Source organism: Chiroxiphia lanceolata, chromosome 6, assembly GCF_009829145.1.
Source record: "Chiroxiphia lanceolata isolate bChiLan1 chromosome 6, bChiLan1.pri, whole genome shotgun sequence".
NCBI classification, from domain to species: Eukaryota; Metazoa; Chordata; class Aves; order Passeriformes; family Pipridae; genus Chiroxiphia; species Chiroxiphia lanceolata.
The window spans coordinates 39,166,473-39,189,932 of NC_045642.1; the positions used below are offsets into that span (position 1 = coordinate 39,166,473).

General features: G+C 41.7%; 1 long non-coding RNA gene across 1 annotated transcript; it reads left to right on the forward strand.

The window, feature by feature from the left end:
- The first annotated feature begins 1,257 nt into the window (after positions 1 to 1,257).
- LOC116789041 lies at positions 1,258 to 6,138 on the forward strand. The gene is made up of 4 exons (XR_004357862.1): positions 1,258 to 1,902; positions 2,474 to 2,506; positions 2,917 to 3,073; positions 4,712 to 6,138. It is a non-coding gene; the product is annotated as an uncharacterized LOC116789041 (long non-coding RNA).
- The last annotated feature ends 17,322 nt before the right edge of the window (positions 6,139 to 23,460 follow it).

Sequence of the window (23,460 nt, forward strand, 5' to 3'; positions counted from 1 at the left end):
GTGTCGTCCCCCAGAAATCAGTTACTTTTAACTGCAGGCCTCCTTTAGGGCAAAAAAAAGGGTGACTTACAGCTTTGCCTAGTCTCTACTCGATGCAATGGGTAAGACCCCGCCTTTAAAAATGCTTTCAGTTACGCTCACTACCACTGACTCATATGAGGTCCAGTGAAAGAAATGCAGCTGATAATGAGAACAAGGAGAAAGTGTGCAAGAAATTTCCTTTATACCTTACCTCGGTAAGTACCCCCACTAAAGTCAGTACCAAGAAGAAAGGTTTAAAAGGTCAGATCAGGTTTAAAAATGCCCCTGCCTTCCCATCACTGCCCTGAACTGCCTTGATATTTGTTTTCTAATGTCTGTGAGTGGGTGTGTTTTGCCTCTGTGACAAAACTGAAATAAAATGAGAGAATTTCCTGCTTCATAGGTACGTTTTTGACATGCAAGGCATATATGCATGACCTCAATTCTCCATTTCTTGCCTATTGTGCAAATGAGAGTTTAGCAGCAAAAGGAATTACCACCTCAGCATTATCTAATACTTGTGCATATTGCATGCACACATGCTTGGATAAAAATGTTTAACAGCTGACACAAGTTGAAATAAAACACTTCCCCTCCACCCCAGTAATGCTTCTTTCACACAGTCTTAAGGAATCTCCTGGCAGGAGGACAATTTGATGAAAAATCAGGAGGAAAAAAGGGAAAGGTATGCCAGGAAACACAGCTCGGGTCTGTGCTGATGGTTGGATTCTCGATGACTTCCGCAAAGAATCCTTAAGGTTCACATAAAACCTAGTTACAGAGAGTGGTGACTTTCCAAATGGTTTTGCAGAAGCAAGCAGAAGCAGTGCTCCTCATCTAGTGAAGTTCAGTCCGACTATATGAATGAGGAAATGGTGCCAGAGGAGTTTTATTCACTGCCGTTAATTTATACCGGAGTGTTAGGCTGACGCTGCCACCTCGGTGGGCACCAGCTCCGCGGGCTGGCCTGTCAGTGGGATCTGCATGGTGTTTGGCGCTAACTGTGGGATCTGGGAAAAAAACACTTTTTGGAACTACGTCTTTTGTGCCTAAAACATGAGCGGTTCGGTGTCCGTGCGGGACGGCGAGGGCACGGCGTGTCCAGGCACTGGGGAGCGGCCCGGGATGGCGGGTGGGAGCCGGCCTGGAACCTCCTGCCCGCGCCCCCTGGCGGCCGCGAGGGCGGGCGGGGCTCTCGTGGGCCATGGCAGCGGTACGGGCGTGTTTCGTGGGCAATGGCAGCGGAACGAGGGAAGCCCCTCACAGCCGCCCATTAGGGGTGGTCTCGTGGCGGGCGGAGCGTCCGCCCGCTCACCTGTGGAGAAGGCGGCTGGTTAAAGCTTAACCCGAGCGGGCCGAGCAGGCGTTTTAGGACAGTCGTCGCAGCTCGCCTGACTCGTCTTGCAGGGAGTGCTCAGGGTCTTGGAAGCGGCCGCTGCCCGACGAGGCAGGCTCGGTGCTGCGGCTGCTGTGGAGAGTCCTCGGCCTCCTCCCCATGTCCGGCGTGTCTCCAAACGGGTCAGGAGCCTGGGCAGCGCCGGGGCTGGCACCGGCCCCTGCACAGCAGCCGTGCCCCAGCGGCCCACCACGGAACAGGTCACCACCTGCTCGAGGGAGGCCCACAGCCCTCCCTGCCTTGTTGGCCTTTCTGAAATTGAAGTGTCTTTTGGCTCCAAGCCACGTGAAAGCTTTGAAGCGTGTGGGTTATGGGCACTGGGTTTGGCCACCCCTTTAGTTGACAGTGTAAGAAACAGCCCTCGGTTCAGCACCGCAAGCTGTTCCTCCTACACCAGTCAGATCACGTCCAGTGCTCACACCGGTGTGTGGTGTATATAAAACCTTGCGGAAATTAAGAGGTCCTTCTACTGAGAGTCGTAAAAGGTAATCAGTTCCAGTGGGGGTCAAACAACAAAATGCTCCTGGGAATAATTTGGACTTTGTTTCTTCAGTTAAACCAGAATGAATCTACTAGTGATTCATATTTCCATGGTGTAGCGACCTTGTGCATGTGACCATCCTTTGTTCTAAAATTAAGTCTGCCCTTTCTGTCCCTTTATTTTGTAAACCACCAATTCATAAGGATTTAGGGAAGGATAAAAGCTCCTGTAAATTATTATGGTTTCACAGTGTTAAGGAATGAAGGAGAGAACTTTCCTGAGTTTTTTTTAACACAGTCTACTCCTAAATCGTACTCTCAGATTTATCATGAGCTTTGCATGCAGACCAGACCATGAACTAGTTTAACTAGAGTTATTTTGGCATCAGTTTAGCTGCAGCTCTCTGAACTGTCAGGTGGACACACTGAGAAACAAGGTATAAACGCTACATTAGCACATTAACACCGGGTTTTAAAAGTATTTAGTTAACTAGGAGTAGAAAAAGGTCTAGATGAGACAGCACAAGCTTTGTGCATAGACTAATTTTTCCTTTTGTCTGGATTTTGCCTGCATAGGAACTCTGCTTAATTCTGGATCAGATGACTGATGTAAGTATTTGCTTGTCCCACCAAAGGGAGATTTGCCTTGAAATATCTGAAGTATCTGTCATAGTATGCTTTCCTCCTATAGTAGTAAAGATAAAAATCCATCTCTATCAGCTGACGTACATGCTTTTTCCTTCTACCCTTAACTGCAATATAGTAATTCCTTTGACAGTCAATAACTACATATTTCAAGAGATAATTATTTCCCCCATATGAATATGTTCCAAAGCCTTTGCAAAAGGTCTGTGAGAGGAAAAGCTCATTAGTGTGTTTAAACTTCTAAAGAAATTAAGTGTAGAGTGTATAGTAAGATGAAAAAGTATCCAGAAGGAGGGAATGTTACCCATGTAAGTTCAATCATACTAAAATTACTCTTTCATTTATTATAAAACCTGATTATTTTTTCCTAATAGAAAAATACGAAAGAGTAAGATCTGCAATTTTTCTAAAGGAATATGGACAGAATCTTTAAAGATTCAGTGGTGCTCAATATGTCAAAACACTTGAGCAGCTGTAAGATCAGAACTCAAAGGCCGAGCAAGGATGCAGCCACCTAGGAGGCCGATTAAGGTAAAATGAAAAGTGCTTATAGGGGTTCTATGGTAGTTGTTGTTTAAATAATCCTATCTGAACTTAACCATTGCACTAAAAAAATAATCAAGTCTTGCAGGTTACTTGTGCTTATGCAACTGAAAACAAAATCTATCGGTTGAGCCAGGTCCTTGGCTCCACTCCAGTAGTTCAAAACAGGTCTAGAGCCAGCTTAACTGCCCCAGCCATAACTATTTTCCCTTTTCCAGAAACAGTTCTGCCAGTCATAGACCTGCTGAGACAGCACACAATTCCGTACTTCTGAACTTTGACTCCCAGAACATAGGCAAAGAAACAAAAGGCATGGGAAGTATGGACCTGCTCTGCAGCGCCTCTCTGCCTCTGGAATGCTCCCCCTGGACTAGGAGCAGCTGGTTAATTCTTTAAACAACAAAACAAACTCCAAGATAATGAAATAAAATGTTCACCCTACCTTTTGGGTTCCCTCCCCACGCTTTTTTTTAAATTTTTCATCTTTGGAGGTAGGATAGAATAAGCATTGAAAAACTATTTAATGTCAACTGATAGGGTTTGCTTTTCCTTGGTCTTTAGTGAATCATCCAGGGTATCATTTTAGAGTTCCTGTTGCTCATTTTACACAAACATGCTCTCAAGCTTGTGTCTGGTGAGGAAGTAATGACAATTTGTGGAGTAATAAAAAAGGGCCAACATTTTATAATGTTGAAAACTGTTAATAATCAACATCAAAAGGTTATAATCTGTTGACAGTCATCTCCTTGATTTATACAGCTGGCTGCCCTACTGGCTCTTCTTTCAGGCTAACTGGAAGGTGCTCTGACATATGTGTCTTTATAGAGTGGTAACTCTGAAAACATACAGGTAGCAGCTATTCAAAACAATGAGTTGAACCTGAAGGCCTGAGCAAGAAGTACTCCAGGCAGTACATGCAATTTTCCCAGGTGAATGAATTAAGAGCAAAGGCCTCCAGGAGCAAAAATACCCACCAACCCCAAAACAAAACAGAACAAAAAGACCAACACTCTGTCTAGCAGTTGCCTAGAGCAAGGGGACAGAAATTTTGGTTTTGTGTTCCTGTTGCCTAGAGTAATGTAAAACCTATACCCTTTTATAACTAGCAACAAATCCTGGGGGTGACTGAGTATTACACTGTGTGAGATGGAAGAAGAAAGAAAATAAAGAAAGAGCCCTTGGGGGCATTGAATGGGCCTGAGGGCCAAGCACAGGGTTTGGGAACAAGAAATTGCTTACTATATGTTTATTTACAAAGACTTTAAAGGAAGGGAGAGAGTTGATACTGCTCCTTTGTCCTCCTGATAGACATACTAATTCAGACTTTCCAATAATAAGTTCTAAAGCCAGGAAGAAAATGGTATTTTTCCCTTTTATGACAATCAGATGTTTAATGAGAGGAACACTCAATGTGCATCTAAGAGATAGGTGATGGCAGTTATGAGGAGGACTTCACACCCTCAAACTAAACCCGTTTGGTTGCCAGTATAGTAAGCAGCCTGAACAGTACAGGGATAGGTTTATAGTAATTTAAAGTGTAGTAGGTAACACATAAAAAAACTTTTCTAGAGACACCATAAGCTTGCTTAGCAAAATAAAATGACGGCTAATGTTCTCCAAATACAGGCTTTCTAGGTTTGACTGAGAAGGGAACAGAACAAGGACACCTGAGAAAGATGCTGATTTCAGCCTGTTTAAACTGTTTCATTGATGTAAGTCCTCTGTTTCTGCAAGTACATGAAACACTGGTCCAAAGAAAGATTTTCATCCATACCCTATTTTGAAAGGTCAGGTAGCAACAGCAATGAACACATGACAGCCAAAAAATTAAAAGGCAACACAGGTACCTGTTTGAAAGTACTCTTTTCATCATTTCAACACTCACCTTCTCCTAATTTTCTCCATCTCCTTATGACGTTGGGTGAACTTTGTCTCACAAAAAGATAAGAAAAAGATTATGCACCAAATAATTCAGCTGACTCCCGATTCTGACACTCTGCAAGGAAAGTGGTATGTAGATGCTATCTTTACAGGGTGAATTTTACCTTGCCTTTCACCACCCAATTTCAAATAAAATATATTTATAACATTTCTGTTAATGTTGGCCCTTTTCAGCTTGTTGCATTTTTTTATATCTTTGAACTTGTTACAGTTTCTAGAATTTATAGTTCCAGAATAATTTAGATCATTAGGAAAACTAAATTGTTAGTGTTACTTTAAGTGCATCCTTATCAATGAAAAACACAGCTCAGCCCTGAACTGTCATATCCAGCTTAACAGCAGTACTGTACATCAAAAGTTAGCCTGCTCTATGTTATAAAAAGTTTTCAGGGGAGTAAGAAGTCACAGTTCCTTGGGATATTTATAGTACTTAAGAATGCTTTTAAGTAACTTGTAATGGCAGATGCCACAGGGTACTCCATCATAAGTGGTTTTCCTATTCATAACAAGTAATGTATATTATGGCGCGTTTCAAGCCAGGCCCACAGTAAACTTTGTAGAAAAAATAAATTCCATTTGGATCTTGTTAATGCCATGTTGTGTTTTGATTTTTGTTTTGAATACAGCTCTTAAGTGGAATTTTTAGCCCTGAATTTGATAGTATGTGCTTCATGATGGACTTCATTGGATTACATTTAAAGCTCCAACACAAGTATCAATGGCACAAGCTAAATGGTGTTACCATGGGGTAAAAAACTGACTTGTTACAACAGAACTAACCTCTGAATGGCTTGGGTGAGAGGCCTGCATAGTGAGAGTCCTGCTCTTCCAAATGCTGGCTCCTTTCTCCCTTCCACAGACTATCTCTTCCTACCTCTACTACACAGCCTCTCACCAGGAGTGCATTCTCTTCACCCAGGGTATGTAGTTGTGGATTGCTGCCCCTGCAAACATCAAGATGGCTACAGCACATCCTGGCTTGGATTAGAGGAGCAAAAGGGACTTGGAGGGCCATTGGGAACTCAGAAGGACTGGGATACCAGTTCTGGAATCTAAACAAGCTCCAGTCACTGCTCCAGAAAGGTCCCAGACGTGGAGCTAACAGTTGTCAATGTGCTGGAAAGACTGAGTTAGAAATTATTGACCTGTAAGTGAAAGGACCAATTCACAACACCACAAATCCTCCTAGAACAGGACCAGGCCACATTCTAACAGAAATTGCCAAATTTGATCAGATTTGATGTTTCATTCAGGCTTCTCCAGACTAGAAAGCCCCACTCCCTTGGAAATGACACAGGTTCTCATATTCCATATGTGAGGCTATTAGCACCACTACAAGAGTTTTTATCTTCTTTGAAACAACACACTTCTGTCCTGTATGCACCAGTCCCACTTGCTGTCTCTGGCCTTACCTTTGCTTCCAGCCCTGATCCCTTCTAACTGCTGCTCTTTGTCATCCAGTCATAAACATCCCTTTTAACACCTATGCTCAGCTGCCAGCTTGCTTCTCTTCTAGGATGGCTGTGGTTACTGATTATTCAAAGTTACACTGTAATTGGCAAGTAACAACTGATTTCACAGCTGTTTCAGAACTACCAAGAAAATAAATTTGGAACTTCAGGGGCATAGATAAAACTATTCACAGTTGCTGTTAAATAGATTAAAAAATAGGTCAGTCATCTTTCATTTCTACTCTTTCCTCAGCCATGTAACATCACGTGTGAGGATTTTCCTTTTGTAAGTTACACAGCTCCCTTAATCAGCACTTCTTGCCTGTTTAATAAAAATCAAAGAATCTGGACTGAGAGTTTTTTATGTGTTCTCAGTTGAGGCTTCTAGTCCAAACTCCATCTTAAGCATTGTTAGCATGTTCCTCAGTGGGAAGATGTAGCTCTGCTGTTTTCTGAGTGGTTTTTTTCCTTGATTTTCTTTTTTTTTTTTCATTTTAATACATTTATGTAGAACTAAGCAGATAAGACTCTGTAGTGTGCCTCAACACATTACTTGAGTCACTCTGGCTTTGTCAAAGGACTGAATTGACACCCATCTTGTTTTACAGCTCTGCTTGTAGCTGCTTAGTCCTGCCGTCGTTCCACAGCCTCTTAACTCAACAACCTGTCCTTTTTCCTGTCAACATAGCTTTTCTCTAAAGAATGCTATTGACCAAACAAATACCTTCAGAGGGGATGAGACTGCTATTGCATGTGTAACTTTTTTAAAAAGTCAGTGATCTCCTGAGTTGATGAGAATTGGGGGAATTCTGTGTTATAAATACACAGATGTTTATAGTACATATATGGCTTGCTTGAAGACAAAGCCATCACTCAGGAGACTTTGGCATATAGAGAGAAATATAAGCAGGAGATGTTTAGTTGTGTCCTAGTGAATTATATACCAGACACAGAGATTGGGGATTATGAGGATTAATTTTGAACAGTTGGGTGTTTAAGTCTTCCACCATTTCTAAATGCTCTAGGTGAAGCAGGGGCTGGAAGAAGAAAAGGCAGATTCTGGTGGCAAGAGAAATCTTTATATTGCTACTAGCCTACAGTTTCAGTTATTGCCTTTAATTATTCTTGAATTGTATCATATTAGGCATGGCTTATTCAGGTGTTTCTCAGGGGCAATGAGTGTTTTGTTTCAGCAAAGCGTAATTGTTACCGAAAGAGTGACCCCTAGGAAGTAACAATTCAGTACAGAAATGTAGATTTCTCATTTAGAGAAAACTGTTTTTAAGATGTGTAGTCACTGAGAGAACAGACTTGGGTTGGTATAAACTAGTTATTAAATAGCTTTCTAATGGTAGGCATGGTATAGGTCTGAATGTGATTAAGTTAGTAGGAATTCTGCCACTCTTTGGTGACAATGACATTGAGTCCTGAACTGAAAAATAGGAACATCTTAGCAAGAGAGTAGCTATTCTGAATAATTGAAGTAAAATATTAGAAAATTTCAGTGTAAATCAAAAGAGCAGACCTCAGCATGAGTACTTAAAAAGAACTACAGTGGTTGAGATCCAATTATTAGGCAAAGACTGAGAGGCTTAAAGAATCCCTCATGTTGCAGTTTACCATTATCAGTCTTTATTTCATGGTGATGGCGTGATTAACATCTGACTATGAAGGCAGCTCAACTCCCTTCTAGTACTGCTTTAGCTGTTGGTAATACTACCAGCTCTAGCAGAATCTCTAAACCTACTTTTCAGCCTATTAGTACAGGAATAATTTGTTTCTCAACTGTTACTTTGAAACATATTGATTTTTCAGCCTACACGTTTTTACTTGTTTGTGATCTTATCTTACTCAAATTTCAGAACCACACAATTCACTGCTAAGATAAAGAATGCAAAATTATTCACACAGTTTGGCTTCAGACAAACAAATGCAACTCAACACAAACAGAGTTGTATCCAAGCATTATTTGCCTGTGTTCTTAATATTTCAGTACTTTGTGGAAAAAGCAAGTTGGGTAACAAGCTGTTTTGACTTCACTTCCAGTACACTTTCAGGTTTCTCTAGTCTCCAAAGCCAAGAATCCAGTCTAAAGATGCCACAAAGCTTCAGCATGCTTTAGGCAAGGCAGTGCTGTGCTTTTTTTTTTTCAATCTTTGTTGCCGTGCTTTGGAATAAAAGAAAAGTTTTGCTGTAGGTAAAAAGAAAAGCAGTCTAAGATGTTACCTAAATCTTCCATACTTATTCCATATAAGATTTATGCTTAGAGAAAAGAACCTTGGGTTGGAGCTGGTTAGATTTGCTTTTTCTGCTGAAACAAGCTCTGAGCTTGAAACATTTCATTGGAAGCACTCTGCTTTGATGAACTTTCAGCAATCAGAGCTGAGGCCAACCTCCCCAGAATGGGGCACCATGCCAGCCAGGTCTCCAGTCTCCAACCTGCTGGCAAATGGTCTGTGCATAGAGCATCCAAATCATCCATTTGATACCAGCTGACACAACTTCCTCAAAGAATAATTGCGACTTTTCCAGGAAAAGTCAAGCCTTGCAAGTGTCGTTGTTGGCATCAAACTGTTTCTCTTGCTATCACGTAGGAAACAGGGCCGGCTTTGTAGAGAGCAACTGCTTGACTGCTCTGGGTTATTAAACTGGCAGCTTGAAAGTCAACCTTCTGCAGTCCCAGAAACCTGAGAGTTTGCAAGCCTGAACTGCAGTCCTGTGAAGGACTGCACTTTCTAGCAAAGTAGAATCTGTTTTGATTAATTTTGTAGCAACTTGTTTGTCCCCATTGGTACCATGGAGGACAGGACCTGACTTTTTGAAAAACTTTTGTTTGTCCCCAGCAGGACTTGACACTCCTTGCCCATGTTACGCAAGGCTGGCCTACCCTACATGTGACAGAATTGTCAGGCAAGATTTACCACCACCTTTATTTACAGACAGGGCTACTCTTTCAATCTCGACTGAATGGAAAGTGTTTGCCAATTTGTGTTTTATTTTAATTTCCTCTGCACAGATCTGGAGAGTGCCTGCCTATAAATACTTGCTTATAGGGTACTTGGGAAACCACTGCTTTCTCCAGGGATTAGATCCTATTTTCAAGTCATATCTTGCCATGGAAACAGAGAGGTAATAAAGGATCTGAATTTAATTTTTCTGCATCCACATCTCATTCATTCATTCATTCAGCCAGGTGGAAAAGCCTCATTACAAAATAAGAGCTGCAATCCAAAACTATGGTTTCAGTGAAAGTAGGATCCCAAAGCTAAAAGGCTCACAGTTTAATAGAGGTAAGCAATCTTTTCCAAATCAAAATAAGTAGTGTGGTGGTACCTAACAAATATGATACACAAATTTTCATGTCTTATTATAGAAGTTTTCCAGTCAGTTCTGAATGTGTTTCAGATTGGCCTATGAATCAAAAAAAAAATGTATATTAAACCAGAGACTAGAAGTGTGACTGAATTCTGATTCAGTCTTTGCAACTGAATTCCAGACATTATAGAATGACTTTCAAGATGTTATTTGAAGCAATAGAATATGTATTTTAAATATGTATTAAAGTTAGGTTAATCTTGATCGCATTTTGCACAAAAACATTTGGAAATGCATGCTAAGGCAATTTTTTATTACATCTTAATCTTTTAAAGTATTCAAAAAAGCTATTGGAAATTAAAGGCTGTGATCCCAACAAATATCACCATTAACTTTAATAAAACTACTAGCATGCTATTAGGTATGCTAAATACCAAGAATTTATAAATGTAAATTTTTATAAAAGTCTTTGCTGAACCAGTACAAAACTATGTCAGCATTAACAGTGAAATAATTCCAATTTTTCAGGATGCTATTGAAATTTTCATGAATTTCTGAATATACAGATCAATCAATCAAAACAACCAGCCAAAAAAATGAGGGTTTTGGGAAAGACCAGACCTCTCTTTGACAATATACCACACTGAAATGCCTAGAACTCCTGAAATGGACATGAAAGATTTGCTGTGAACAGCTCTCTGTGCTCTTGATCAGAACAAGAGACAAAGAGTATTTCCAAAAAAATCACCATGTGTTTCACAGCCCCTAGTGAAGACCGAAGAAAGACTTAAGAAATCTGAGTTTGTCCAGGCAGAGCATATAGTTTCTATCAGCTTTAGTAAACCTTGTAATAAGTCTCATTATATTATTTTAAAGATTATTTAAGAAACTTGATCTATAATAGTACTTTACAGTACTGTCATTCCTGGGTAGGAATTACTAATTTCTTGGTGCTGTTAATATACGTTTGTTAATTGGAAAGTGGAGATCAGAGAGAATGTCAGTACAGAAAGATTTTTCTCATCTTCTGCTTTTCTCAGCCCTTCTTCCTCTTTTGGGTGAAAGAGAAGTGGTAGCATTTCATTTTTTGTCTTCATTACTCCATGAAATTATTATTTTGTGCCTGATCATCTTTCAGTCCAGTTTGTACCTTGCTCATGACACAAGGGTGGTAGGACCATTCTGCCAGAAGGCGGAGGAAAAAAAAGCTATCAAAGGACTGTGTAAGTGAAAATGTTTGAAAGTCAAAGGGAGGGCACATGTTTGACTTCACAAAAGAAAATGCTGGTTTCTGTTGCAATGTTGGTTACACAATCACATAAGGTTTTATTTTTGAAAGCAAGTAAAAAAATTATAGTGCATTGGCTCCTCAACTGGTGTAAATCAAGATGGTTTTATTGACTTTGATGGAGCTATGTCGATTTATACCAGATGAGGATTTGGCCTACTGTATGGAGATATTTTTATTTCTCTTCTCACTCTATCAGTTAAGGAAAGGGTAATAATCAGCAAGCTGGAAGCAATTATGTGTGTGTGAGGAGGGGGTAGTTTCATAATAGCTAACTTGATATTATTTCCTGTAAAATGCATCAGGAGAATAAAGCCTGGAGCCTGCTGACCAGTTTGTTTTGTAAAGAAATATTTGTTCAAATCTGTTTATAATAATTTGTCAAATTACGGGCATACTCAGCTCAAGCACTTGCTTTCCACTGACACCAGAGGCAGCAGTTCTGGTGCTGATCAGGGCACCAAGTGGTAGCTGATGAGGAAAGATCCAGGCAAAATTTGACTTTCACTTGCATCCATGTAAATCTAGAGTAATTTTACCAAAATCAGTGGAAATATTCTCTATTTACAAGTGTGCCCAAAAGCCAAATTTGGCAGAGTCTTCAACCGAGCATTTATAAGCTGTTTCTGGCAACAAATAAGAATGGGGGAGGGGAAGATTATTCATTGCAGATGCTTTGTAAGATTAACAGAGGCTTTCTGGTGACAATAAAGTCTACTAACATAGTCACTTTTGGAAAATGCTTTTGAAAGTGTGATTTGAGGGAGTCTTCTGTCATCCTATAATTCTTAGATCATTTCATGGTGGTAAAAAATGCTGAGACCTTAAGTGAAATGATTTAAATTGTTCTCCTTACTCTGGTAAGGCAGATGAGTCCCAACCTGCAACACCAAGTGGGCTAAAGCAATTCATGGGAAGCTACATTTTCTAAGAAACCATCTTGGATAAATGCATTTCATAGGGTGCAGTTCAATTACTGTTAAGCAGCTGCACATTGACAAGGGAGCTGAAGACAAACTAATCACAAGTAAAATAAATTTTTAAGTTACAATGCAGATTATTCTAAAGTACCAACATTAGCACTATTAACACTAAAGCATTCCAACCAGCTTTTGCAATATAGCTCACTCATCTGTTATCTTTGCTCTCAGTGATGATTTAAGCATATTTTTGTAATGTTTTAATTTAAAAATAAAATTACTTCATGCTCCATTAGAGTGAATACAGTTCTATCAAGCTAATGGTGCTTTTATCACTATAGCTTATACCCATATTATCACCTCTTTCTGAACTGATCTACAGTTCAATTAATCCCAAAACCAGCATGTAGGTGAACCCTTAAGCATTAACAGACTGGAAAATATACAGTTCTGAAATTATTTGGAAACATGCATTATTAAATTCTTGCACCAACTAGGGAGAACCCCATAGAACTGCACAGCCCTCCTTCCCTGTGCTGGCCCTCTCCAGCTCTCCTTGCTGTATCTCCCTGGGAAAGGTCAGGTAGCCAATTAATCATGCTCTTGACTTTGATTTGTGGTATGTATACATCCACCATTTCCTGGATCCTTTTGAAGCAAGGAACAATGAGCAAATTTCCAAGGAAAGAGTGGGTTTGCTTATTTTGGGATTCTTTTTTTAATAGCTCAAATATAATCTCCTTCAAACCAAAGTAAGATAAAGCATCATTTCAGGTAGAGCAGGTGACATTGAATTTAGATCCACTTTCCTGGAGTGTATAAAGTGCTAGTTGTTTGTTTTATGTTTGTTTTATGTATGTTGCTACAACACATCTTTCACTAGTTTTTTTCCTCAGTTTTCCAGTTACTCATGGAAATCTGTGTGGTGTTTTTTCCCAGTAAGTTTCAAATGTATATGCTGTTCTTCATTGAAAGACAACTGCAGGGTCATTATCATCTTTTCTAGTGAGAATATAGAGTAGAAAAATAAATGCAATAACCAGCAACTACCTCTTGACTGACTGAATTTCTACAGTTATATGTGTATATATAGGTGTGTTACATGTATAAAAGAATTATTCTATTTTTTATAAATATATGCACTGAATCTTTTTGTATGATTTAACATATTGCACAAACCATAACTGTACAAACAGTATTCCTAGAATCAATACCAAAAATCAATTCACACTAAGAATAATTTTAAAAGGATGAGAAAACTTTGATTATTTTTAGGCTTAGGTCTCAGATGTTTACAGGGGGGAAAAAAAAGGTGAAAAGATCTTTTTCAAATCTGATGTGTGCTGTAAAGATGATGTTCCAGCTAATTTTGATGTAGACAGAGGTTATGACACAAGTCAGGAATACACAGAAGATTAAATTCTAAACCATGACTTCTTTTTATAGAAATGTATTAAGGAAACAAAAAAGAATTACCTACGTAAACCAAAGCATTTCTATGTAAGGCATCCATCAGATTTTTCCATGAGGTGTAGGCAGTTTAAGATGCGCTGTGACCATATTTGAGATTGTTGCATATTAGTATTGCTCAGCTTTCAGGGTAAGAGTGGTCCAAAGCCTGAAGATGAATTTCAGAGAGAACAGTAGCAGAAGAGTAGCCAGGAAAAAGGATAATATCACAGTAACTACCAGGTTAATTACGTCAGCTTATCTTTAACTTGAGAAAACACTAGAAGAAGTCATCGTTAAATCAAGTGAAGTTTGAATGTATGAATGAATTTGAGTTTGGTGTTAAACTGCATAGATGATCAGGTATTACACCAACATACTACTGGAGTTAGTGCTTAGTGCAGCAGAACTTCAGGCTGTAAGCACAAGTTCTCATGGGCGGTATCTGTGGGATGCAGTGCATCCCTCTTTCGTCTTGATCAAGGACAAAGATAATCCTGTCACGAGACAGAACTGAAGTCTACTGAGAGATCTCTGAAAGGCACTTTCAAAGGGTCCTGCAGGAACCACTGCTAAGCCGTTGCTGTTTTGTTCACTTGTTGTTACCCAGACACAGGAGAGAAGTGACTCAAGTACCAGCTGAACCCTGAAGCCAGGCAGGACTAGGGTAAAAACTGACAAAGTACCAGAAGTTCCCTTCCAAGTGCTCTAACCTGATCTGAGGAGAAATATTAATCACATCTTTACTGTCTAAAATAAAGAAATAGAGCACAGCTATTCTGAGGTACATATTTAAGGTTCTGGAGGCCTCCTAAGGTTTTCTTTGGGTTGTTTTTTGGTTGGTTTTGGTTGTTTGGTTTTTTTTTTTTAACTACACATGCATTTAACTTGTTTACCAGTTTGAAATAAATTTTTGGAAGCAAGAGGCACCCACCCACCATTTTTCATAATATCCCAAGGTATTATGAAGAGTGGAACAAAAAGGGCTGGAAGAGGTCTCTGAAGGTCATCTATTCAAACGCAGGTTGAAACAGCAAAGATCAAATTGCTGGAATATTTTCACTCATTATCTGTTTCTAGAGTGCAGCCTGGATCTGACTCCACTACAAGGTTTTACAAAAAGAATTAGTGTGAGACTTAGAGGTCCCTGGGGAAGAAATGCAAACAGGGGTGGAAGTAACAGAATGAATTCTAAAATGCTGTTGCTCAGCTTGGCCTCCAATTGAGTATCAGTTTAGAAGAACTGTTAATTAAAAAAACTTAATTTGATTTCTCTGGTTAGTCCTGAAATTTAAGAAGCTAGTGTCAAGGCCCGCAGAGCCTGAGAACTACAGTCTAATTACCAGGCTGGAATTTTTTAATTACTACAGATAAGAGTACTGGGGGAAAACTGTCATGATTCAGAATTCAGAAACCACATCCTCCCTATTTTCTGGCCATCCCACTCAGCCTCTGAGAGGGAGTGTTGAGAGTGTAGTAAGTGGAGGCAGATAACCACATCCCCAATCTGCTGTCATCCTCAGACAGCAGAATTTCCGATGTGCCTTCTGCTTAACAAAGAGAAGTGATGAAAACAAAGAGGATGTAAGTAACCTCACTCGTTAACAGGTGCCTCCACAAGAATTACTCATAGTTGGTCTTTGCCAAGAGGCATAATTTCCATTAGCTTTTTAGCAAATTTCTGCCATGTCTCCGCTTAGAAAACTCAAGATGAATCAGCTAAAGGCATGAAAATGTGTACAATTTAAGACATCTTAAACACCACATAGATCCCCTCGTTCAGGAGCGAAGAGTATGCAGACCTCTAATGGATCTCCTCTTCTTGAGATATCACAGTCACAAAAAGTTACAGTCTCTTTTGCCAGGTAGCAGAGCAGGATTCGAGCATTTGTGAGGGACATCGTCATTTACAGCTTGATGTCTTTGCACAAGGCCACCATTATTACTGGCGTAAGACACAACACTGGGCTGTGAACAGGAAGGGGTGAGGGGTGGGATCCATCTCATTCTGCTCTTCAGGGAAGAGCAGAACAAGTTGGCTATGTTAATGCACTAAACTGCCTAGCTAGATTTGGCAGAGGTGCCTGTCCAAGTTTTTCATTAATTTTAGGCAGACTCTACTAAATATCATCAAACTAAGGCCTCTTGATTTGTACCAGAAACCTCCATCTTGGGTCTGAATGCATTTTAAAGGCCTTGACAGATGGGCTCTGCCAGACTGAACAGCAGCAATCTTTAATGCTTTACCTCCCCTGTGTCTGCTGTAACCCTCTTCCCGTGCTGTCTGTCCCAGCAGCAGGGGAAACGAGCAGATGCTGATAAGGGTAATTTCTCTGCCGAGTCTGGCTTGTGGACTGCACGGGTGGAGGCAGCAAACCCCTGCTTTGGCCACTGCTGGTGCAGAGGCAATAACCCCTGACTGTGAGGTTTGGGAGATGGGAGGTAGACAATGTGTAGCCATCGCTGCTAAACCTGACAGGGTTCCACCAGGATGTCTTACACTTAGCTGATTTGCCAAACCTTCTGTAGCTGCCTTGTGTTGGCAGCTTCTTCACATGCATAATAATTTGACCACAGTGAAAGTTTTTGCTTAAAGCAAAGCATAAGAGAGTGCTGGTACAGTGCAGGAGGAGAAGAGAATGGGTTTAAAAGCCCTTTCACAGCTTTGATCTGAAACTTTTTGGGTCCCAGTTAACCCCATTTTTCCCTGCCAGCAGCAATCCCCACAGGAACACAAACATGAGCCCTGTTTCCTCCCTCTTTCAACACTCACCCCCCTTGCGTCTGGGCATACCTGCCAAGTTTTGTGCATCTCTGTGTCTGGCACCTATGCAAATTAAGCAATCTGTATCTAATGTATATGTGGTCATAAATATGGCTTCTGAAAAAACTGCTGGCTGTAGGGGTGGTTAAAAGTGTTAGGCTAAGCCTCAGCTTCACAGGGAGAGCTCCTTCAGAGACCAGGGTCTTGCAGGGGAGATGGCTAGCCTTCTTGCTAGCCAGCTGGAAAGTTTTCCTGTAGAAAATACAGGTAACAGGTGCACTCAATGATCCTCATGGGTCCCTTCCAACTCAAGATCTTCTGTGACCAGTGAGCATAGCAGTGGAAGACCAGAACTCGATAGCGAGCTGTTCCACATGGAAGTAGGAGTGCTAGGTGCTATCCCAGGCTGTGTACTCACTAGGTGTTGCCAGTTCTCTGTTGGCAGAACCTTCCTCCTGCCAATTGGCTCCTTGGTCCCTCTTTCTCCTAATCCACCTCTTCCCTCTTCATTGGATGCTCAGTACTTTAAAATTGTCCTGGGAGCACCCAGAGGAGGGAGGGAAGGCTGTCCATCAGCTGTCCTTCATCCCAGCTCCCAAGAACAGATACAAAGCCCACAGCAGCCTCCTTGCCTGGAGCCATTCTTTCCTAATTCTTTCAGAACAAGCCTTGCTGCTCCCAATTTCTCCTGCTTTTCTTTCTCACCTTGTCCCTTTCCCACCATGCAGGAAGGCTGGCTGGGAACCAGCACCCAGGTGAACCAGTTTGGGCAGAAAGAGATCCCAGTCTGTTGACCTCTGTACTCCAACTTCGCTTACCATGGTGTGAGGTAATGGGACAGCTCATGTACATTTCTGAAAACATTGCAGGGAGAAGAGACATTATTGGGAGAGGTGGGATTGCTCTGCAAAGCAGGGGAGAGAAAACAGTCTGGGTCACAGAAGCAGCTAAGTGGGAACCTATGGGGAGAAGTCCGGGCTGATTTAGCAAACCCCGTGGCTGCAGGAACAGACAGATGGGCTTGCCAGGGCTCTCAGCAACGGAAAGGGCTCAGCTATGGCGCAGTGCTAAACAAGGCTTATCACTAGGCTCAGGTCATCGCTGGGGCTGCAGGCTTTACCTCGTCTCTGAGGCACCAAGAGACTGCTTTCCCCACCAGACAACCACCAGGCTGCTCTGGAGATGCTGAGAAGTTTGCACCTTGTTTCTGCTGTGATATTAAGCTTTTTCCTGGCTACCGTTCTGCTTATGATCACAGCAGTAAGATAAGTCCATTCCCATGGGCTGGAAATACTCGCTTTGGAGCTCAGATGTCTCTGTCAGTTCCTTTAGGCTGTGAGCATGGACGTCATCCACACACATGTGATGCTTGTCCGCTCTCCTCTCTGCCAGGGTCCTTTATCACTATCAAGGCCTGTATGGGGAGGGGGGGCATTAGTTTCTGACCAGCTGTGTGTCTTCTCCATGCTGTCTATGCCCTTGCAGCCACTTGCAGGAAGGACAAAGGAATAATCCCAAGTCTGGATACCATAACACTGTAGTTACAAGACAGCAAAAAGACATAAATCCTTATTACTGAAAGGGTGTTAGCTCTGGGTCTTCTAAGTCTCAGTAAAATACCTCTTTCTAGCTACTAATAAAAACTCATCCCTGTTATCTCTGAAAGCTAAACCATATGCACAGTTATGATGAAATGTGGGTGCTGCAACTAACTTCTGTTAATTTAGAGCATGGTATCAACTCAAACCAATGAGTGGTAAAAACATCTTTCTGTATCTAGAGAGTTTCAGAGTGGCATCAACTGTTCTGAATGCAAAGCTTGGGTGAAATAGTTGACCAGGTGTGGTGGTTTGGGCTAGGCCTTCCTTGGTGACCAGTTTGTAAGTAAGGAAGGGTCCAGATTTACCCTTCCTTGGTTACAAACTGGTCACCAAGGAAGGCCTAGCCCAAACCACCACACCAGGAAAAAAACCCACAGAAAACAAACAAAAAACAAGAGACAAAACCAAGAAGGGCAGAAAAAGGAATGCAATGTTGGATTTTATATCATACATGTACTGTAGAAGAGGATCAGTTCACGAGAAATTTCACAGAAACCATCTTGTTATCTATTTAAGTAAAACCAGACCTAATTTTCAGGCTGTGCTCAGTCATGCTGTTCCCATTAGCAAAGCCCTCTCAGAAACATAAATGGTTTTATGAATATAAAACCAAGTCATTTTGAGGTTCCTCTTACCTGCAGGAAAATCTGAGGAGGATGGGAAGGAAAAAAATAGTAGCCTTAAGATGTACTTTCAGCCTTCCAGACATTAGCTGGTAGTAGAGACCCTGAGATGACTACTAACCAGCTCATTTTTGGCTATTCTGCAAATTAAAGTATAATTTATTTTAATCAGTAAAATAATACAGATATAACAGAAATGTAGCTTAAATCCATTTTTGTACTTTCTCAGCCCATATATTTGCCTGTAGCTCAGGATCTGAGCATCTGTACATAAATAGGTTTGAAGATCCATCTTCAGAAGTCTCGTTGCCCAGAGTTGAAGGTGGAAAGCCAGATACTCAGATGATGAGAACTGGAGAAAATTCAGTGAAGCCTTGCATGCATGGAGTTACAGCAGCAGGCAGACGAACACCTCCAATCACAATTTCCATGCTCAGGACCATCTAGTGGGTCACGGATGCTCTTGTAAAGGGGACACGCTTAAATTGTGTCGACTTTGTACTGCACAGAGACACTTCAACTCACTGTTACCTGATGGGAAGGATGAAGGGCCTGTAGCAACATCAGACTCCTGGCACCTAAGCTAGCAGGTGTCCCATTCTCTCGCATGCCTCTGAGGCGCTGGTTCCAGGGCAGCAGTGCCGAATGCCTCACTGCGGAGACACACCAGCATCTGAGACGGGGCATGGAGCAGAACACAGGCTAAAAACTTAGGCATGAGCTGAGGCTCCTCTCCAAAGTTATCACCCATCAGGAAGCAGTAAGCAAGAGCCTGGGGAGCTGGAGTTAGGAAACAACCCTGTAGAGAAGCAGAACATAGCAGAGCTGGCACCGGCCAGGGACAGGCCAAGAGGCAGGATCACAGCAGCGGTAAGGAAAAGCTGAAAAGGTAAGAGCCAGGACCACGCAGCAGCAGCACGAAGTGGCCCAAAAGCTGGATCTGGGAGAATATGCTGTACTTGGAGCTTGCATGATGAAAAAAAGCTACAGCTGAAAGGCAGCTCCCTAGATATATCCCACACCTCTGTGTGCATAAGTGATGTGGCAGAGGTAGCACAAAAAGCTGCTATTAACACCACCACAGCTAAATGTCAGCAGTATCCTAAAGAGGGAACTTCACTCTGAGAAATGCATAGCTATGAAATCCATAGATAAAACTGATGTCTGCTTCTATTAGTACCAAAACAGCAGTTTGACCTAAATAGTAATTTCTGTTTGGCATTGAAAGACAAACAGAAATAAGGTCCAAAATATGACTAATTAAAGACAAAAAAAGGTCCAAAATATGACTAATTAAAGACAAAAAAAGGCCAACAACATGTACTGTACTCCACAATCAGCCCCTTCCCTTAAGGGGGCCAAAAGCTGTACATACTTTTGAGTCTTCTCTTCCACAGCAAATCTTGCTGCAACTTCAGAATTTTTGGCTGACACCTTGATGACACTCAAGTAGAGAGTCACTCTACAACACAGAGATTTGAACTAGACAGTGGAGGTCCACACTAATTCCAGTAAGTGCATTAAAAACAGACTCACAGTATTGCAAACCACATGTGTTGCTCACACGTGCAGTAGTTTTGATTATAAAATCCTTGAATGCTTACTGTTAACCTCTCTCATTGCCTGGCTCTGGTTTAGATCTTTTTGCCGATCATCTTCTGGGTTGTTACCCCGGCAAGAGTGGAGTGCTGACAATGACCTACCAGTCACTGGTGCAGCCTTTCTAACATGCACAAAGAGGGAAAGGATCGGTGAGAATGTCTGAGATGCTCCTGTGTAAGCTTCTGAGAGGGACACCCCTAGTACACGTACATAGCATAGTAGTTCAAGATTACTATAACTTACTGGTTCAAGTAATTGTTTTTCCTAATTGCCGCAGCTCCTAGCTGAAATGTACTTACTATTCAAAATGCTTTCAAAACTACCAAGCAAACGGACCCATTTACTTACATCCTCAGCTTGCACACCTTACACAGGACTGAAAGAAAACATGTAGGCATCTGTTATCTCTAGTACAGAATACTGATCCTCAGCATCCAACCCTAGTTAGTTGGCAAGTGCTGCCGCAACATCATGCTCAGTTTCATTTTCAGACACTAAGCCTCATGTTTTGTTAGCTTTCTGTTTAGCTTGCTACTAAAATTGCTGATTTTTCCTTTGTTAGTTTCTTTCTTTGAGCAGTTGGAAGCAGGCAGCTCCACCCAAATTCTTCATTGCACCAGTGCCCTTACAATGTTTATCTGTGTGTCAGCTTGGTGCTTGTATTCTAGTGTCTTAAATAGTTTTGCCAGGAAGCTGCCAGTGATGTTCCTTTCCTTTCCCCTCCTCCCTTCCCAGTAAACTGTGAACTATTTATCTTCTTAATGTAATTTTTAAAATAGAGAGTATTTAATAGCTATGTATGCATTTTCATATTCCCAATTTTAAGTCTCTGAAAATACTGACCACAATAAGTGCAGTCACCAATCCTACAGCAGATCATGTGCGTGCAATTACCTCATTTACACAATCACAATAACCACACAAAATTCAGTGCCCCATCTGGAAGATAGGAAATAATATTTCCTTTCTTCTACCTTTGTCCATGTACATGAGTGGACTCTTGAGGATAAGGAGAGTCTCATTCCATGGGTGGATATATATACACACGTACACAATACATATGTTCTCACAATACTGAAGGCGATTGGGGCCTGACCTCTGTTGGGGCTGCTAGCAACTCTGCTAAATTATTCTGCTTCAAATTTGGCATGAAATCTTTTGCTGACTTTTCCTATCCTTGCTATTTCCAGCCCAGGCTGACAGTTTTGGCTGGCTGCCTTCCATGCTTGGGCAAACCTGGGAAAGCACAGCAGAGCAGCATCACAGAGCCTCCCCTCTCCCCCACTTGCCCTGTAGGTGTTTGGTGGGGCTTGGGGCAGGTGGTGGAAAAATAAGCCCTCACAGCCATTTTCACACAGAGAGGGGCAGATCAGGAAGAACTCAGGACTCTGCTGCACCCTGTGATGAAGAATGAAAACTGCTTTCCTCTTCCTTCTGTTCCACCAAGTGGAAGGAGTCTCCTGAGAAACATGAATGCAAAAATCCTCAGATAGGGTCTAGAGGTAAAGCAGTACCATAACTGCAAGAGGGGCTGGGACATCACACAGGTCATGCAGCAGAAAAAAAAAAGGGGGGGGGATGCAAATGCCTAGTAGAAAACACAACTAAGAGTGAACTTCTGGGTTTGGGGTTTTAAGATCTCTTTGTTGGACTTGTGGGGAATGACTCCCACATTCATTCGCATAGGGGACTCCTGCATTACAAGCTACAAGGGACTCTGGAGGTGATCAGCTCTAAGTCTTCAAGCACACCACTACCTTCTTCCTGTCGGAAAAGACTCACCCCTAGGGCTACACAAACATGTCATTTTTTTAAAATGATGCAAGCTGCACAGAGTGTCACAAATTTAAAAATATACATATTTAAGCATCATGTTCCATCTCTTTTCCTTCCTCAAAATACTGTGCCACACTAATCTGCTCTCAAATAATGAATAAGTGAAGTATAGACATTTCCAGAAGGAGCATTTAACATGCAGTTGTTGGCCAGGCAGCACTGCCTTTTTCTCCCACTTATTTCTACAAACACTATCTCCTCTACTGCAGAGGGCTTGTGACATCCCAAGGGCATGTGAGAGGCCATTTGTTAAAACTTTGGCAAAGAGTAGTCGCATTGTGTATGCCAACTCCCACTTTTTACTGAGGCAGGGGAGCTGGAGCCTGGGTCTGTTGTGATCTCTCAGTTGAGATGGAACAGGTTCTGCTCATTTCACTGGAGTCCCTACCAAGAATTCCTGGACAGTACAAAGCAGCCCCTTAAAAATGTTTCCATCATTACTCCAGTCTGCCTTGAACCCTAAAAGTTGCTCAACTGAAGTCACCAGTCATGTTCACTATTATTGTCTTCTAGTAACAGAGAAAACATGCAGGCTGCAGCCACGCTCAGGCAGAGCTCCTGCATGCCTCCTGCTGCACCATGGGCCAGTCCTGGCACTGGTAGCAGGGAGAGAGAATATGGCTGAAAAGAGACAAGAGACAGGAGAAACCTAGGAAAGAGAGGAGGCTGATGCCACAGACCGTGAGGAATGAAAGAGCTGGATATGTTTTTTTTCAAGCTTGCCCCACTGTCAAGTTTTCTCAAGCATATGTCACTAGCTCCTGCTGGTATTGCTTACTGTGAAAAAAGACACATGGAAAATTATTCACCTTTGAGAGCCAGGCTGCCTCCACCAGGCATTTGGTGATTTTTTGAAAACACAAACTCATGCAGAAATATTTGCAAGGTTTCCTGTCTGCAAAGTGAATCTTTCATTCTTCCAGATTGACATCTACTACAGTGGATCCAGAAAGTCTTCTTTTTTATTTCTTTTACTAGTACAGAAGTAGTTCTTGATCAGCTTAAATTTCAAATAGCTCATTCTGCAGAAGCCAGAGTACTACACGGAAAGTTATGATGCTGGGGAACAGCAGAGCTGTCGTCTGTGTGACAGAAACTCCTAGTGGTTACAAGCACTGCAGATGTGCATCTCCCTCACATTAATTTGTTCTAACTCAGGCCTACAAATGTGAAATGTTGTGATTTCTGAGTTGTTCATGACCACAGCATTTTGCTGTTGTAGCTGGGGTTAGGACTTCCATCAGGTCATACACAGAGCTGTCTTTCATGCGAGGATGTAGCACACAAGCAGTGCAGCCCCCAGAGCTGTCTGGGGCAGTGAGCAGCTCGGGCTGGCAGTTTCCAATAGCCACCATGCCATCTGTGGTAGCTGTCACAGATCTGCCCCTGCACACAAACCCAAAAATCTGGAGACCAGTGGGGTTTGTTTCTCCCCTCTCCCCTCATCCCAACATCCATGTCCACCTAACAGCAAGGGCAGTATAAAAACCGAGAGCACTAGGAATTAATTATTTACGCATTTTTAACGCTGTAGTGTGGTTAATCTGTGCTTCCTTTTCAATGCTGTTACATGAAGAGCCAGAAA